The sequence below is a fragment of the Scomber japonicus genome, chromosome 13 (genome assembly GCF_027409825.1).
Source record: "Scomber japonicus isolate fScoJap1 chromosome 13, fScoJap1.pri, whole genome shotgun sequence".
NCBI classification, from domain to species: Eukaryota; Metazoa; Chordata; class Actinopteri; order Scombriformes; family Scombridae; genus Scomber; species Scomber japonicus.
The window spans coordinates 26,588,064-26,607,864 of record NC_070590.1 but is presented as its reverse complement, the minus strand read 5'-3'; the positions used below and the strand labels follow the sequence as shown (position 1 = coordinate 26,607,864).

Genomic DNA, 19,801 nt, shown 5'->3' with positions numbered 1-19,801 from the left:
CTCCTCCATCCTCCCCCTTCCTCCCCTCTGTTTTACCAAAGAGCCAAAAAGCAGAGTGGGTTGTGGAGGCACCACAGTGTCCTGGGAGATTCATTACAGGCAGATTTGTTCCACATAGTGAAATATGAGTGAGCTCCACTGCCTGAAAATTGCATCGCTCCATAAGCGCACCCCGATGCACGAATAAGCCCAGATTTTCACTTCTGAGGTCTTAGCTGAGTACAAACAGCCACAGCAATTATTTGTGAGAAGGAGATCAAACCCAGTGTTTATCCCGCTTTGTCTGACACGCACGCACGCACACACACACGCACGCAAACACAAACACACACACACACAGGAAGAAGACACAAAAGGATGCGAAAGGACCAGCAGTGGCAGCCGCGTTCGTGTGAAATCGATATTGAAAAATATATGTTGGCTAAAGGTAATTTCTTACCCGCCAAAATAAAACCAACAGTAGCTAAATGTACCCGCCTTGTTCTAAAACGACATCAATTATCAGTCTTTTACTTTGAAAAGAACACAGTTTCACCAGAATGAGTTAAAAAAATAAACCTTATCAAAATCTGTCTGTATTTTTGTCAGGAGAGAGAGAGAAAAAAAATAAAACATCTCATGAGGGCTCATGTAAGCAAATTATCTATTCACATGTCTGGCTTTGGCACACAGATGATATGCAAAGAGGTCATTGCAGCTGAATAAGCATCTGTATTGCTCATTTCTAAACCACAGTTGAACTTGGTACAGTAAATAACCTGACCTGAATAAAGTCGAGCAAATCTGGGAGGAAGCGCTGCTATATTTAGACTAAACAGCAACCCGTGTGTCAGAGGAAGAGAAATGTGAAAAGATCCTTTACTTAAAAAGTGCGTGTGTGTGTGTGTGTGTGTGACTCGGGCTTTTGAGCTTGTCAGGTCTGACTGCAGTAATCAAAACGCTATTACTGGAGACTGAGAGAGGGGAAGAGAGGAACTTATAGGAGGTGGCAGTGCTTCAGAGACTCCTGTAAGCTACTGTAAGGCTTATATGTGAGCGTGTGTGTATGTGTGTGTGTTTTTTTTATTTGAAGTGCGGGGTGGGGGGGTGGGGGGGTAGTTGAGGAGAGACCTCAGTGCTCAGCTTGGGGCGTATAATCTATGGTTCATTTGCAGCTTTTCTCCCCAGTATGACAAGCCGTTTACAAGACGTAGCCTCTGCTGCTGACCCAGTTCTGAGTGGCTGCGTCTCGCGACAAGCCCTGCCTCCCCATCAGGCCCTGCTCCTCGTCTAACTGACGATAACACCGCCACCCTCTGCCTCCGTGAACTGTGGGAAAAAAAAATAGGTCGCCCTGACCCACTTTTCTTCTTCTTCTTTTTTTTTTCTCTTCTCTTCTCTCTCTCTCTCTCTCCCCTCTCCCTGAAATCGTGCAAGGAGTTCTGCAGAGCGTGATCGAGGGAGACAGTAAAAGAGAGGGAGAGAAGGAGAAAGAGAGAGAAGGAAAAGTTAAAAAAAAAAAAAAAAGCTTCTCAGTGTGATGAGTACGAGTATGAGTTATTTGTTAGTTTTTTTCTTTTTTATTAGTGATGCGTTTCTGCAAGGCAACCCCCTCCCTTTTTCGGAATTGGTGGCGACCTCCTTATCAGTTGAGGCCCTCCCATGCCTCTATACGACAACTACTCCTGAGGTTTAACACCATCTACAGGGTCTCACCACTCCACCATTATCTCATCTCTTACTCAGAATGCTAAATGGGATCCTCTGCCTTATTTAAACACAGGCGTACACAGACACTGCTTTTTTTGCGGTCATTTAACACCCCGCGTGAAGGTATGACATGTCATCCAAGCCGGAGAAATGATGAGCCTGGATATGGGAGGAGGTGGAGGTGGAGGTGGGGGAGTGGGGAGCTGCCCTAATGCTCGGTAGCATGACACCAGGCCCTCTTTTGAATGCATCCGTGCGGGTTAAGGCAGCAGCTCATGATACCATCTCACATCATGCATGGCGCTAACATGCAGACCCCCCCCCCCCCCTTCCCCTCATTAAGCAGCACTCGTTCATGTGTCGCTTTTTTTGTAATCCCTCCATTCCTCTGATGACAGCTCAGAGTCCCGTTCAGTTGTTTCCCGCTGTGCCGTTTGCGTGAGCGGATTTCTCTTTCACACACACCTTTTGGCTGCTCATTTAAATATTAATACAGCGGCCCAAAAAAAAAAAAATCATCAACTCAGTGGGGCCTCAGCGTCGCCTAGCAACCTTTGTTTAGCTTCTGCACGAGAGCTATATTTGTAGGTGAGAGTGACATTTAATTATTACCTTTTAAAAAAGCTTTAAAGAGTCTGAATGAACAATTCTTCAGGTGCACAGTGTGCCACCTCTTTCTTTCTTTCTAGAAAGACACTTGTCACTGTGTATTATACTCATTTTATTCTACAACCACTGTATGACTCATTTAAGCAGATGACGGAATTTGATCATAAGAATGGAATCAGCTGGAAAATGTGGAATATGTATTTATAAAACTGCATCCATAGTCATATCTAACATCTAACATCTATAGCATTATGAGACTTAAGCGCAGTGCATCAGCTGAGTGAACAGAAGTAACCTATGCTGAGAGCTCTCTGAACTCTGTTTTGTTGTCTGTGCTGGAGTGTCAGTGAGGGTGGGGCTCGGTTCCTCTAAACACACACACACACACACACACACACACACACACACTAGCAGCAAAGGTGAACACAGAGAACCAGGTGAAGTGAAACAGAAAGTTTTACTGGAGTAGACAACAACAACTACATTATTGAAAGTGCAGTGAAGGATTCAAGAATAAAAAGCCAATAAGAGTACTTTATCAAAACATCTGATCAATAAACAATGAACACATAATAAAAGTGATATTTTGCAGTGAATTGTTATGAACAAGCTAAAATGAATGCCATCTGCATGTAGCTTAACTGTTCAGCTTATTTTGCCACCAATCTTAAATGTGGTAAACTCCTGTAAACTCTGCTACTGCCCCTCCTCCCCTCCCTCTCTTCCAGCAGCAGAGGGAGGACAGAGGTCAGCAGGAAGCACTGATACTGACTGATACTGATGTCTGTAAACTTCACTCACTATTTTAATGCCAATTTTATCTATTTGATTGACAGTCTAGCTTCATTTCCAGTCAGATATTACTGAGTTTATACAGTGACTTTGCTGCCGCTGCTCTAGAAACAATATTTAGCTAATCCTGCTCTGAATGTATTCTTTTTTTAAAAGTAGTAATTAAAAAAACACTCACATTTTTAAATAATGAAAAGGAGCCAGTGAGACTATTGACAGTAACAGTATGGATCAGATAACATCCCTACAGCTGGTTAGTAGCTCCACTCAGGCTTTAGTATGATGAGCAAATCACTGTTGAAATCATTATGAGCCTCATTTTATTTTGTGATTATTATTGTTCACATTGCACATCACAAGCATGTGAATTACTTCCAACAACTGTGTGAATGTCCTGTGTCTGTTTCACTTGCTGATGTGTGATTGTACTGAAGCACTTTCTTTAATCTCATTCATCATCATTCCAAATAAATTGATACATTTAATTCAATATAGGATTACATTTTAAATACATAATATTGATCCATCACATGATTAGAGGCTCCTCCTGATGATAAAATGTGAACATTTTTTTGTAAAACACAGACTTTAGACATATTTTTGGGGGGAATTTGGGAAAGAATTCAGTATTCAAATGACCTTCCTCTCACAAACAGACAGCTCTCTGAACATTAGCATGCCTTATGTTAGCACCCCTGGTGTCACACACAGTTTGCCTATACAACAACATTGGTTTCCACCAGATGCCGGCGACTACATGTGTTTGCGTGTCTTCTCATTTGCATCGACCACAGTTTGACATTCACACTTTCACAAAAAAAAAGGAAACTAGAGGAGGGTTGACCTGCTGCTAAACTCTCACCAGCCTGGTGCTAAGCCCCTGCGTGCTAATGGTGACCTAGTGCACACACAGACATGTCGGTGCCTCTGAGACGAGAGTCATGAAGCCCACTGCTCCACTTTCCTCTGCTGCCAGCCACACGCTCCCAAATAGAAAAAGAGCTCTGCTGTATCATGATATTTAGGTGCAAAGTGCAAAGAATAAGAGAGAGAGAGAGAGAGAGAGAGAGAGAGAGAGAGAGAGAGAGAGAGAGAGAGAGAGAGAGAGAGAGAGAGAGAGAGAGAGAGAGAGAGAGAGAGAGAGAGAGAGAGAGAGAGAGAGAGAGAGAGAGAGAGAGAGAGAAAGAAAACGGCCATTGCGGACAGAAAAAGTAGAGTAGGGTGTCAGGTCTCTTTATTCAAGCAGGAGCTGGGGTGGAGGTTCTAGTTCCAGTTAAAGGGGGTGGATGTAGGTCAAGCCCTGCCTCCTCATAAGCAGCAAGGTCAATGCTGAATGGAAGGGGAAGGTGGCTTAGAGAGAAAAAAGAGGCCCTGGATAAAACCACATTCGTCTGGCTCTTGTGCCAGCGCAGGCCCCAGACGTGTAAACACAGTTACACAAGCGAGCAGCTCCTCTGTGTTAAGCCTAGGTAGGTGTGTGTGTGTGTGTGTGTGTGTGTGTGTGTGTGATAAAAAAACAAAACAAATGATCGCACAAGTTACACAAGCGCCGCCGTTACGTTTTATAACCCAAACTAGGCTTAATTTCCAATGACATACGAGTTAGTGACACTTCAAGAGGAGCCTGAAAGCTGAAAAAAAAAAATCACATGGAGAATCTAAAAATTATATAAGCTACAGGTTTCTCAACTCCAGTGCATGTACAAGATTTAAAAGAAAAAAAAAAAGGTGTATCCAAGCAGGCAGCGACTGATGTCTTGATTTTTAAATGTCACATCCTGGCAGGCAATCACCTTTATTTAAAGTACAGCCTAACAAGCCCATGCAGCAGGATCACAAGGCAGGAGATGTGCTCTAAAGATGCCAATTCAGGGATTTGATTTATTGTACAAGTCTGAATGAATAAGTGCTAAATTACACCTTTAATATTTATCCAAAAAACTCAATTATATACATGAGCACAGTGTTATTTGTGTGTAATAAATAGAGGATATGGTAGCATGTGCTCATGTGGATCATTCTGCATCCATCCACCCTGACAAATTGTGACCTATAGCAACTAATGCCACACTGCCTCCCTTGAATGATTAGTTTTTTATGAAAGCTGAAGAATACAGCATGTCTCAGCATGTATCTAATAACACTGTGTTGATGTGAGAGGAGCAGCATTTGAGAATTAGTGACACTTGGCTCCACTGAGAGTAAATAAAGAGCACATTTCAGTCTAAATAAAAATCTTGTTATGAAGGAGACTTCATGTCAGATGCGATATTAAATCCGTATAAAAAGAGGTTGTGAAAGATTTAACAAATGGTCTGATTAATTTCCTTATAATCATTGTTATTATTATCATCTCCAGCATTGAACGCTCACACAGTAGTTGCACTGATGACATTAAGGCTCTGTTTTTATTTGACGGAACTAACCTTTTCTTTCATTTAATTCAATTATGTTGCATTTTTGTGTTTCAGCTTAATAAATAAAAATATTATAAAAACACTTATTCAATAGAGCAGATTCAATAGATATTATGCTCTTATAAATAAAAAGAAGTAAATAAGTTGTGTTAAAAGGTGCAGGATGCAAGTCATTAAATCAAGTTTACTAACTGTGTAACAGCACTTTATAATGAAAATGTTGGTAATGATACTGAAAGGCAGGCTGAGATTTTTTAGGGAACAGACACACTGAACAAAAACACTGACATTTTCACGGTCACATGCGCTCTGTGGAAACACTGTATCATAATAGGTTCCAACTAGCCTGAAGGAGAGGGGGAAGAAACAGTGCCTCCCTCTGATTGTCCCAATCCTCCGACTCCAACTCTAGTGGAAAAGCCAACATTGTGACTCCTACACTCAAAAATCGGCAGTTTTTTTTTAAACAAAGTGAGCAAGGATCCTGATTTTTTACACAGATATAAACTGAAATGTTAACATACAAGCAGAAAAATCCTGGGAAGAAGGGACGGTGGTGTGCTCCAGAGAGAGAGAGAGAGAGAGAGAGAGAGAGAGAGAGGGAGACGGAGAGTAGGGCAGCTGTAAGGGGAGAGAGTGAGAGAGTGAGTGGAGGCAACTGCAATAACACAAATCCTAAGCAGCCAGCTCACAGTGGACATGAATCACTGTGGACATGAAACAACCTTTTCCCCCCTCTGACATACGCTGGTATCAGTGATTGAGAATAGAGAAGATGACTAAACCCAGCCTCCATTCTTCACATTGGGCGAAAAGCGGTGGGTGGAATAAAACTTGTGGCCACGCCGTTTCCCAAATTTAGATGCAGGGAGGCGAGGAGGAGGAGGGGGTCTCCTATCTGACATGACCTAGACCCCGTTTAACCTTGGGGAGGGAAGTGATTACCCAATTGAATGACGGGGCCCCTTGCTTTGCAGCTGCATGCGTGCCTGGGGCGAGTGTCTCTGACGATCTCCACCCTCCCTCCCTCTCTCTCTGTCTCTCTATCCTTCTTTCTCCCTCATCCTTGTAGACATACAAGGTCTACAGAGAGAGGATAGGGGTGAAGGGTGTCACATGATTGGATCTCCTTCTGGAGAGTTACTTAAAAAGCCTCCTCAGCAATCAGGTCAAGGTCACGCTTGAGCCCTAATGCCAAAGGAAAAGTCTGTGAATGTCTGTGTGTGTGTGATGAGAGAGGGAGAAAGGAGGAAGGAGAAGGGGGGGGATGACAGACGACGTAACATACATGTTCAGCACTCAGCTTCTTGATAACTTGAAAAACACATGCTATGATTCTATTAGCCGTATTAATCTTCCTGCTTAGTGGACACTTTTTTTTCTCCTCTTTTTTTCTTCTTCTTAAATTCAAAGTCACTTACTCGTTTATCGCTCTTGCACATCTCTTTTCCCCGTTTTCTACAGCTGGCGGTATTTACTGGAGGAATCCAGGTTAATTGCCTTCGCTCAAGGGCAGAGGGTGAGCATAAGTATGAGCCAGCAATCTCCTGGTCACCAGTCCATTCTCACTAAGTAATAGGTCATACAGCCGCCTCCAGTCATCTACCCATCTCCTCTTCAAATGGCCTGCTTCTTCTCCTCCTCCTTCATCTTCTTCTTCCTCCTCTCTCCTTCTAATACAGTTTACATGAGAAAAGCTGTGTGCTTCTGAACAGCTCTCTTTTCGCTCTGAGGACGCAGTGAATAAACGCCACCTCGCTAATGGATTTACAAGTGGGTTGGAAGTTCACAAAAGGAGAGGATGCTGCAGATATTCAAGAGGGCGCTCTCTGTGAAAGAGGAGGATGGAGGGTTATGCCAAATGTCCTCGCTCCTCGCTGGGCAGTGTGTGAGTGCGTTCATTCTTTTAATTTAGAGACGGGACACTTATTTGACCATGCTGTATCAATTGAAATCTATTGAAAGAGAGTCATTCATATATTATAATAGAAGGTAATACAAGGCAGGTTTTAATGGAATGTTATTTAAAATAATCAACCTTGGAATAACTGGAAAAAAATACAAGGTGTTTCACATGGAGGGCATCTCTTGGAAACCTGGATATAATAATGTGCTGCAGATCTATCTGAACTCACAGAGCTCTCCCCGACTCTCCGCGGCCACCCTCATAGGTCCCTTGTTGCCCGGCAACAATTCGGCTCATCACTTAGAAGCCAAAAAAGTTACACAATTACAGTTCAAGCCAAAAAGAGGATTTGTTGAGGGGGTGTGGGGGGGGGGGGGGAGGGGGGTTGCACCGGTGCTAGTCACATCAGTCAAGCAAAGCATCGCCGACTGTTAGGAGACTGGTGTCTGAATGAGAAGGTGGGGGAAGGTGGGGCTGGGGGTCCCACTTCTTGCATTTGTCTTACTCATCATCCTGCAAAAGACTGGTGATAAAGCAAGTATGTGTGTGTGTGTCAGTGGTGTTCACTGGGTTACACCTACAATAACCCAAATATTGACAGTAGAATAGCGAACTGTGAACTTTGGAGTGTTGTTGAGCTGGTGGTGCACGCACACGCACACGCACACACACACACACACACACACACACACACACACACACACACACACACACACACACACACACACACACGCACAAAAGAGCTGAACTCTCGGGTACAAAGTTTAACGATGGCTGAATTTCTCCCTCCGAACTTCCTTTCTTCCCCTTTTTTTCTAAAATCGCAATAGAAATAAATCTCAAGACGCAACCTCAGACCATATACTGCATATGCACCCCCCCCCCCCCCACACTCCTCACCTCTCCCTCCCTCTCTCCCCTGTCATCCCGTGCAATATATCCATCATTCATTCATAAATTCTGAAAACTCCTCTTTAGTTAATTGCCTGGGAAAATTTAATTTCAAACGAAAGCTTTTAAAAGAGAAAGATATAATTAAGTTGCAGGGATCTCTCTGCTGCGCCCCCCCCTTCCTCCTTGTCTATAGGAGTGGGTGGGTGAGGTGGTGGGTGAGGGTGAAGGAGGAGGAGGAGGAGGGGGCATGCCGAGGGGACATGTGCTGTGAGCTGTAGCAGCTCTGCACCGCACTGCTCCGTGTCAGGGAAGTCATACACCCATGTTTAAAGCAGAACGTTACGTAAAGCTTCACCCCCCCCCACACCCCCCCTTTCTCTCTCTCTCTCTCTCTCCCTCTCTCACTCTCTCTCTGCACAGGCTTACTGCACCAGACGCTGTGTCCTTGCCTGTGCTGCTCAAGGTTCCCAAAAGGACAGGCTGCTAAGAAGTTGGGAAGGACGGGGCCCTGTGATAGCCTGCAAAGAGGGGAGGGAGGGGAGGTGGAGGGGGCTGCTGCTGCTGCTGCTGTTGCTGTTGCCTGTGTGACAGCCTTGGACTTTGAATTCAGCGCCAGACAGGCTCATGCATCAATCCCTCAACTTACAAAGACAAGCCACTAACCTTGACGAGGCCGGGGGACTCTTCAGGAATGAGTGGCATTTTCACTTAGCCCCCAGCCTCTCTCCAACCAACCCCCCCTCCTCCTCCTCCTCTCCCTCTCACTTGCCAGATAACCTGGTTAAAATAAGACACAGTTGAATAACAGCGACCTCGAGTCACCGGACTTTGCGACCTGCCGTCCTGGCCTTCAACCTTTAGGCTTCTTAGGACCTTGCTGGGAACATACAGTATGGAATAATACGAAGTGGGAAAGTGGTGTAAATAGCGTTTAGGATACAAGGTGCAGTAGAGGCTCGGCTGTCGGGATCCGTTTTTGCTTGAATGACGCAAGCTCACCTCAATCCTGAAGATCAACCGACTATATCATCAGACTTAATTACATACATCTTCTGACTGATTAACTATTCCCAGCTTCAAATAAAAGCTACAAACATGCAGTCAAGTATCTAGCCTTTGTATTCCAGGCACTCTCTCTATCTTTCTTTCTCCCTCTCTTGTGTGTGTGTGTGTGTGTGTGTGTGTACATTTCTTTCACACACACACACACAGACACAGAGAGGCTGGGAATGCCTCCTATCTCTGAGCGTCTGTCCTCATTCCCCTTGCAGCCCGCCCACTCTGTCACGCCCGTGACATTGGCCCGCTTGTGGCAAACGCAGAGACCTTCCTCTCTGTCTGACTGCAGCATCCTGGCAGCCACGCTCGCTCAGCCACAATGGTGGTAGAAAAACCTTCCTACTGCACCTCTACAGCCCGGGGGCAGCAGCAGCAGCAGCAGCAGCTCTGCTACAGGAGCAAGAAAAGAGATGGAGGGAAGGAGGGAAGAAGGGAAGAAAGGGAAGAAAGGGAGGGGAGTCAGTTCTACTCGGCTCCTCTGCTGTGACCACACCAGCCCTGGCCGGGAGAGGAGTCAGCTCCTCTCACGTCACCCAGGAGGTCTGCTGCTGCTGCTCCACGCTACATCTCCTCACTCTTTACTTAATGTATCAGAGGAAAGGGAAAGGTGTGTGTGTGTGTGTGGGGGGGGGGGGGGGGGGTAGAGATTTCGGCATAGAGTAAGTTGGTAGAGCGGCACAAGGTTTCCCCCCTGCTCCGCTTCATTGATCAGCACAGTTATAGGCTTCCACAGCTGCTGTTTGTTTTTTTTTGTTTTTTTGAAGCAGGGGCCTCACTCACACTTATCCTATCTTTCACTTTTCACTAACCCCCCCCCACCCCCCACCCCACCCCGCGCCCGCTGTCTCCCAATTTAGCGTGCAATTTCAGCAAAAAAGTCTAAATAATTCACAGCAATTGCAATCAGCAAAGCGATCAATGGGCTGGAGATAATTGAAGGGGCCTGTCACTGCGCCAAGGCCAAGGTAAAGCGTGGAGGCAGAGGGGTGGAGAGTCGGAGGTGAGGGTGAAGGAGAGTGGGAGGAGGAGGAGGGATGAGGGGAGGTGGAGGAGAGTCATTCAACAGATGAGCTCTGGCTAGTATAGCTCTCAGGTTGGCGGGCGGAGCTGTCTCCATCTTTCTCCCTCTCTCTCTCCTCACGTTTTTGTCATCCCACAGCCCCCCCCCCCCCCCCCCACACCACCGCCGCTCGCATCACAGGAGCGATGGCTGCCGAAGACGCATTACTAGCGGTTCCTGCCTCGTCATCAAAATGAGTCCCATTGACTTTGGTCGCCTTCTGTTCATGACAGAGGCACCAACGCAGGAGCCCAAGTGATTGTCTCTGAACAAGATAGCAGCGCCGCTATAACGGAGAGCCATACTTACTAAAAAAATATCTTCTAAGCTGCACTCAGTGGGAAAAAAACTGCCCACACATGGATCTTGTATCAGAAAGCAGCAACATTCACTTCAGGAGTTCCGTGCCTCATTTTTCTGATGTGGTTTCAGGCTTCTGTGGTGGAATATTGGGAGAAAATACAATAAAAACCTTCTAATCTGTAAACAGTGCAAGTTTTCATCATGTCTGACTCATTTAAGATCAGTTAAGAACAGTGGAGCTGCGCTGTTTGCTTTTAATATCTGGAGTGTATATTCATCTATAGCAGTTTTTTATTCAATTTCGCTGGCTCGCATCAATGTGCGCGCTGTATATTTACACTTTAATCACTTAAAACCATGACTTTATAGCCTCCTGTCTGTCACATCCATTCAAAGGCATTTTCTATTCTAATTCTATAAGATCTGCCTCTGTCGTGTTTAGTACGACGTGTGTGTAGAATCCACTGATAGAAGAGAAAGAAGGGTTAAGATGATAACAAGTTCTGACATGTTTCTAATAAGTCCGATATTGAAAACTGTTCATTTCAGTCGTGTGTTTCCGCCCGACTCTGAAATTTACAGTCTAATTGCGGCGGTGTAAATCTCTGCATAATATCGGCAGCAGTATTATAAATTGGGAGTGTCTACTGAATAAACAAACAATAAACACAACAATAAAATGATTTGGCTTAATGCGTGACCCTCCTCTGCTCTCCCTGCACAAATATTACAGAGCCCAAACTATTAGAGAAATGAGCTCGTGTCCCGAAAGGTCTCAGGTTTGAATCCTCGAGTCGAGCCTGTGAGTCAGATGAGAAATAACGCTTCTGTTCCTCAACATCTACTGTCAAAGTGCCCTTGAACAATGTTCAGTGGCCAACAAAACAAGTGCTGGGCAGCTCCCAGGTCTATAATAAATCAAAAACTCTGCAGTAAAATGTGTGACACTTGTTCAGGTGGATTGCACATTAGTTTGGGTGTGTTTTTTTTTGAAGGTGAGTGTCTGTAATCAAAGAAAAAAAAAAGAGAAAAAGGGAAAAGTGTGATGCTATCCTTAATTTTTTTCTTCTTCCCCCCGTCCTGCGCCTCTCGCTGTGGTGACTGACAGATTTACAAACAGTGGGGTTTTGAGTTGGCACAGTGGTAGTAATTAGAGAGGCTGTTAGTAGAGATAAGTGGCTGGGCAGGTACTCCAGCATCTGTGGCTTCTTAGAGAAAAAAATACACTATTAGGTGCATTTGCTGCCATCCTGTAATAACTTATGTAATTCATTGTTGTTCACACTGTAACAAAACATGTTATCTGCGAGACACATTTGCAGAGCACACCTGCATGAGCGTGCACACTCAGACACACACACACGCAAGCGTCAAAACATGCTACTTCCAGCAGCAGCAGCAGCAGCAGCAGCAGCAGCCGTGGTGTTTTGATGACAGATAAGATTTGCTGTCATGAAAGGCAGCCAGTGGATAAGAGAGAAAAAGTGCAGAGTCCAGTCTTGTGACTGCTCATTTGCATTTAGCCATTTGAATGTCCTCTGGTTTTCTGTTGCAGGCTACTGCACATCACTCAACAGCAGCTCCCTGGACAATAGCAGATGGCTCAGTCAAATCAAGCTCCATCCAACACAGACGATCCTTTGAGTTACAGCGGCGTGGCCACAAGCCACTCAAACCAAAAAAAAAGTACTAATAAAGTGTAACTTTAAAAAAAGAAAAAAGTTGGGCTATAAATGTGGACGTTTTAGTTATCTATGGCAACAGAGGACAAGCTGAACTACCTTGAACATCTTGTGTAAGTTCAGGTCAAATAATTAAGCAGCTTAAATGCTCAACAAAAGAAAGGCTAAAAGGCAGACCCCCAGACACAGACAGTATTTAGAGGGCTTTAAAAAAAAGTTGGGACTTTTCCTCCATGTTCTATACGTTGTCAGTCTAAGTTACAGCGGTACAGTGAGAGTAGCACATTAACTCAACACTATTTCTTTTCAGCTTCATATTACGACAAACAGGTTGCTTCTGGGAATCTTTATTAAAAAAAATGCCCTTTAAAAAGAGGCTGAACTGGAGATGTACTCTGCCCTCTGTCTGAGCATAACTCACTACAAACTTCTGCCCCTGACCTTTTGCCTCTACCCTCATCCCAAAGTCCAATGAAGCAATCGGACATTTCAGTAGAGAGGAACACCTACTCAAAGGCCACTCACAAAAAAAAAAAGAGAAAAAAGCCTCCCTGCCAGTTACTGAAAACAATCCGAGTCTCTGAACTCTATCAAAACATATCTGACGTGATGATCTATGATGTGACAGGCTGCAACAGACCAACTCCAATGCGGACTAAAACCTTTTTGGGATGCAACGATTCCTCTGGTGACGGACGAGTTGATTATTTAGAACAGGGTGTAGTTACAAAGCAAAACAAAATGACCCTTAATGGGGATCATGAACTAAGCCATAAATCCAGATCATGTCTGTTTATAGTGCATTATAAAAGCTCCAAATGTCACCTCAATACTAAATGTAGACTTGTTTACAAAAAGCAGACAGCATGCCAATGCCTTGTAACATTATTATATACCTTTGTCTATAGTGTCTTTACTGTACATGCTCAGGGTTTAGCACCACAGTGGGAGTGGGAATGCTATGTTGGGAACTGAAAATCACACTACATACATCTACAGAAGGAGCATTTTGAGACATTTACACAATTTCATACCTATTTAAGCTCAAAATATTAAGCACAGGTAGAATCCAGGACACATCAGACACCTCATGTAGAGCTCAAGCTGAATATATTACAACACTTCGGTTCTTTCCAATGCCTTAAAGTTCATTCAGAACCCTTCCTCATCTCATTAAGCACCAGAAGAGAGCCAACTGTGAAGCGTTATCACCAATGGCAGTGCTTAAAAAAAAAAAAAAAAAAAAAAAAAAAAAAACTAGTGAGGAGCTGGAGAGGCTGTCTGTCTACTGTTTTGACCCAAACATGATGAACTACATCCACTGCAATAACGTTCCCATTACAGCTCCTCTTTGACATGGACGCCCCCTGTGCTCTATAGATACTGTCATTACATGAACCCTATGCGGTGACACGATTCATTCAGCCTGAAACACACATGAAAGTAACGCCACAGACAGCAGCACAGAATAGGGAGAATGAACAGGACGGAGTATGTATTGTGAAGAACTAAATGACATGCTTCTTTTTTATTTAAAAAAAAAAAAAAAGACAGGAAAACACCTCTATACTGGGGCCTGATTTACTGGTAGCCAGGAAATGCAGTCAGTGGTAGTTATTAGCTGTACTGAACGAGTTCGCGGGCTGAACACACACAGACATACATACTCAGAGGCAGGTTTATATTCTCCACTTCTGTATGCAGCGTTTTTAGCGCTACACTGTATATCCATATTAGCCTGTCGACACATACACACACAGCCTCTCCTCTCTTCGATAAAACACGCTATTATCTAGCATAACGCTCGACACCGCGTCTCCTATGGGTACCAATGTATTTTTCGCCCCCCCACCAAACGGTAATAATGCCGCCCCCCCCCCCCCCCTCCTCCTCTCCTCCCTAGATATGACAGTGCGTTTATGTGTAATAGGCTAGCACCGAGCTCCTTACCTGCGTCGTCCTCCCCACAGTCAGCCGGAGAGCAGCATCGTTCTTATTCGACAGGAGGAGGCAAATCCAATGAAAACGGCTCGCGTCTGTGTTGACACTTTCGGCAAGGAAGAAAGAAATGGCGAGGCAGGATTTCAAAATCAAAATTTAGTCCGAAAAAAAAAAGCCTCGGTTCTGTGTGTGTTTTTTTCCCCCTTCTTTTCTTCTGCTTCTTCTGCTTCTTCTCCCCGCTGCTGCGACTGTGACCGAGCGGAGGTGCGGAGCGTGTAGTCTGTGGGAATTGTTTATTGTCGGAGTCCCCCCTCGCTGTGTGTGTGTGTGTGTGTGTATGAGTGTGTGTGTGTGGAGAAGTGAGCGGAGACAGCCACACTCCTCCTCCTCCTCCTCCTCCTCTTTCCCCCTCCTCCTCCGCCTGCCGCTGACACCACCCTTAAAGGAACAGCTGCTGCCCACACACTGCCACTGCCAATAATAATCACTATCACAATCATAAACAATAAAATACATTTCAAGCAGGAATTGTTGTTTTATTTCATATGTTCCATTTATTTTAAAGGGACTGTAACTCTTTTTTTTGTAAGTTGTAACTGCGGTAGTAGCAGTTATTATAGCCGGAGCAACAGTAGGCTATACTGTATTTTAATATTTTAGTAAAGCATAGTGACTCCAAAAAGGGCTTTATGGTGAATATGAGCAGAACACAAGGATGTCAATGAAGGAAATGTAATTATTAAATGAATTAAAGGGCAACTCCAAAGATTTTACACATGAGATTTGGTTGACTCTCAATGGGGAGTTCTATAGCTACAGTCTGTGAAAACATCTGTATAATGTTCTATGCTGTTCCTTTCCAGCGAGAAGGGGGACGTTTAATAAAATATAGTGTTACACTGCATTGTGGGAAATGTAGGATCCAGTGTTTCTGGAGAATCACCCATTCTAGCAACTAAAATCAGAACGAAAGAGCATCTACTGCATCTATTTTGACCATTTTTAGTTTTTACAGTGTTCCTGACAAGTGTCCCAACTTTGTGGAAGTGTAGTATTAAATCACTGGAGTCCCCCTCCCCTAAAACTTCATGTATATGACATGTATCTAGCATGTATAGTAAACTGAATATTATCATATAATGTAAGAGGATAAACTACATGTGTCACCTTTGCTGATTCAACATAAAACCAATTGGTGGAAAATAGACATCATTTATTGTAGCACAGTTGCCACCTTTGTACATCATCTCCACATCTTTCCTTTTTTATAATGAAGAGTCTGACATCAATTAATGGGCAGTTTGATGTCAAAAACCTTAAAGGCAACTATGCGATAATTCCTCCACCTATCGTCTCAGAACAAAAGCAGGTTAATAAAATGGCCTTTCAGTTAAATGAGGGATTAAATAAGAAGTGGCCCAACAAACCATCTTAGTCTGCATCTCTAAACAAATCATTAAGCCTCTCCCTGGATCAGCTCCAAAATATGACAGTTAAAAGAATATATTTGCCACAGTACTGGAGATTTACTACCTGGCTCTGCACGCAGTGATCAAGTAGAGAAAATGAACAGCATAAACGCCATCGAGGTGCCCTTGAACAAAGCACCGAGGCTGCTCCCAGGTGTGAACGTGTGTCACCAAAGTGTGAAGCAGGGTGTCATTTGCAAAAACAGGAAGATGACCACATGGAAAGTTTCTAAATGACTTCAAATATGACGTCAAGATTTTTCAAACGGACACAATGAAGAGTTACTTTTGAAAGAACTTCATCAGCGGTGTAAATTGTGAAAGTGTCTGGCAAATGCTTCCAAACAACTTTTTTGTCTCCTTTCTTTTCTCACATCTTGTGCTAATCTGTGATATCAGGTCTGCCGGCCTGCAGTCAGTCATCTCAACATGGCCTTGAACAAAATGTCTCCGAGGACCTGGGGAACATCAGTGTTCTTGTGAATAAGAACACAACAATATAACCTACTTCTACCCATCTCTGTCTCTGTTTTCCTTTTCAAATCCAGCATTGGAGGGAGGGAGGGAGAGGGGGAGTGTGGTTTGTGTGTGTGTGTGTGTGTGTGTGTATGTGGGGAGAAAGTGTGTGTCAAGAGGAGGGAGGTAGTGGTGGTGGTGGTGGTTCCTCTCCCTTCTCCCACTGCTCTGCTATCACATCATGCTGTGTTATTGGCCACTTGTATTCAGCCAGTTGGATACAGTGCCTTCTAACCTGCTGTAACCCCACTGTGGTGTTAAACAGTAATTCAGTTCATTGCCAGTAGTATAAACAGAAGCGGCACTCAACATGTCAGTCAGGTAAATTGGATAGTTTTCTTTTACAAGGCTGTTGTTCACAATAGGTGTTACCTGCAATTTGCATTTTAAGTACAACAGCAGTTAAAAGTCTGATCAAAGTCCTCGCCAAAGTGGTATTCATAAAAAGTTGATGTTGGTGCGTTTATTGTTGTTGTCTGATTGCATCACGAGTGCCGCTCAGGACATTATTTTTGTGTCATGCTTCAGCCCGTTAACTTCAGCCTGGAGTTAGATTAGCACAACAGGCTCAGCAATTTGGATGGTATCTCACCTTGTAACCTCTGACCTGCAACGACCTTTCATCTTTGAACCCTGACCCAGAATGCCACATAAATGGAGATACAATATCCTCCCTTTCATTCCCCCCCACCCCACCCAACCAGAACATGTTGAACTTTGCCCCCCCGAAGCTTCACAGAAATGTGGTTCAGGGAACTATGTCCTTTGACCTGAAGTATGGCGACAGATTGTGGCTAACAAAAAAAAAAAAAAAAGTCAGAGGCCTTCCTTAAAACATTTTATTTATGTCTGCTATTTAACACATTCTGTCAGGCACTGCGGAAAAGAAGCGTGGGTACAGATGTTAACAGTCTGCTTGCGGTGATGCAGCTGTGGTCAGCGACAAAAGAGAAGGGGGAAGAAAATTGAAAAAGTGTGACGCATTATAAAAGGAAAGGTTAACAAGCGTTTAAAAGTCATTAGGAAACAGACTTTGACGCTTTACAAGAGTGACTTTTACTATCTTGTTAACACTGTGTTGTATCAAGTGTGTAAAACAGTGCAGGTTTGAGATTCTGTAATTTAACTGTATCAAAATAATTTAAAGTGAAATTGACAATAAAAAAAAATTATTAAGTACAAATGAATTCAAAACTTTAAAAGCAAACAAGAAATATCCTCATATAGAATATTGTTTCTCTAATTAAAACAAGAAAGTAAACAAGAAGCGGAAACGCCTCGGTTAATAAATACATATATTCCAGAGCTATGCTATTATCAGCTGTATGACACTACAATACAGCCAATTCATCTGTGACTCACCTTTCATGTCAGCTTGAGTTCACTGAGCGGTTACTGGGACAGATTATCATTCAAATCTTTGGATGGGATATGCGGATTTGATTTGTTTCTCCATCCAGGAATAGAGTAATCTGACCCCGACCCTCTATAAATTAGGTTTTTTTTTAATATACTCATACTGTATTTCCACTGAATATTTCAAGGTAAAGAAAAAAAAAGATGGAAAACAAATAAATAAGGGGGCAAAGGTCGCCTTTACAGCAGCGCTCTCTCGGCCCGGCAGCAAACACAAGAGAGTTTAGATTCAGACGCCTGATTGTCTCAGAGGGAGGGAGCCAGAGAGTCAGCAGACATTAACCCTCAACCTTTGACCTTTTACTCCTCAAATTTTGAGCCGTGGTGTCTCCTAAAGGTTGGCAGTGGAAGGGAGAGAGTCTCTCGGGGTGGAGGCAGGTGCGAGCTGCAGTGGGAGGGCCCCGCTGGAAGTCACACCATACTGTAACCTTTGAACTGGAGTGAGTGTGGGTTGGTTGTGACATTCCCCACGTATACAGCTGCAGGGAAGGATTTACTAAAACCATATGACGCAGCGAAAATCTGTGAGGCAGATGAGGAGTGTTTGTTTGGATTCTTCAACTGTTGTGCTAAAAAAAAACCTCCCTGTTGAGCCCACACACTGTATTTAATTCAACAAAAACAAAAAAAAGTGAAGTAATAAGCAGGTTAATCCACATTCTCTCTTTAAAGTAATTTGGATAAGGTTAGTGTCTGAACTCGTAGAACATATGACAATGAAAAGATATCCCTTCTTTTTTTTTAACAGACTCAACACAACCTTGTGATGTGTGGATTACTCATTAACGAGCGAAACTGTCTTTATTGGTGCGGCAAACGATGGACGGAGAGGAAAATGCTTGACCTCTGTGCAAAAATAAACAGACAAGAGTGATTACGACTGGATTATGGCAGACATGCTAAACAGCCATCTCAGTCGTCTTGGTAAATATTCCGCTTTTGTCCTTGAAGAGTGTCAGGCAGATGAAACTGTGTCTGATAGACAAGAGAGATAATTTCAGTACAACGCAGCAGCAGCAGAGAGGAGATACATGAAAGTCACAGCTGCCACCATCAGAAAAAGGTGTGCCAAACTACTGATTCAGTATGATGACCCCCGTCTCTCCCGTTTCACATTATTTTCCCATCTGACTCGCAATCAGTACATTCTGTGAGTTATTTAAATGTGCACTGCCAGGAAAAGTGCTCCAGGAAAGCAACATTATATTTGACTGAGGTCATCGTGGGCCGCTGAGAAATGTCTTCTGGGGTGTTGAAGCTTGGACAGCTGATACTACGGTCACTGTCCAGGTATGTCAGTGTTATTTAGCACAGCAGCTCCGGAGGGCCCCTGTGATCCAGCTGAAAAGATCCACGCTCATACACAGCGATCCACGAAGGGATATCATGATGTTAGGCCATCACAATGGGAGTGGTGTCTGCTTTCCCATTCAACAGTTCCTTCAGTCTGCTACGGGTGCAGGGAAGAAAAGGCTTCATAAACACCTACGGTTTGAAAAAAAAAAGAAAGAAAAAAAAGGCCATCTTGCCTGGAGCTGTTTTGTTAAGGTGTGACTCTGAAACTCCAGAGTTGTTATTCAATAGCCTGCATAACCTAAACACCCACCCACCAGCATGTAAAGTTTACTTTAATCCAAAAAAAAGAGAACATCCCCACTTATTAAAACTGTTCATTTCATCATTTCATCATTTCATCATTTCATCATATTGCTTTTACCACGGCAAAGCAAATGTTCTGCCAGGGAATCAATTGTAAGGCTGCTGACAGCAGTGGGAATGTTTACATCTCCCTACGCCTGTCCTCATATTTAATGCTTAACCCATACCCACTTGCTCTGAAACAGAAAAAATCAAGAGGAATTTTGGAGTTGTTTTTGGATAACTGTCAAAGTATGGGAAAACAGGTCACTGCGTAAGTGTGGCTGCTTCTGTGTGAGAGCAGCATGTATGTGTGGGTCTGTTTGTGTGTGTGTGTGAGAGAGAGTGAGAGAGAGACAGAGAGAGGCAATTCACGCGTGTGAATAGGAACGCAGGCAAGACTAGGCTGG

At 43.8% G+C, this 19,801-nt stretch overlaps 1 protein-coding gene across 2 annotated transcripts in view; it reads right to left on the bottom strand.

Moving 5' to 3' along the window:
- nrip1b (nuclear receptor interacting protein 1b) overlaps nt 1-14,659 on the bottom strand; it is a 41,707-nt gene extending 27,048 nt beyond the window's left edge. The window contains exon 1 of one of the 2 annotated variants that reach the window (XM_053331408.1): nt 14,362-14,659. The gene's annotated coding sequence lies outside the window, so the exon portion shown is untranslated. Of the gene's footprint in view, nt 1-8,959; nt 9,170-14,361 lie in introns of those variants that run through there. The other variant, XM_053331409.1, reaches the window with a different exon arrangement.
- Nucleotides 14,660-19,801: the final 5,142 nt, after the last annotated feature.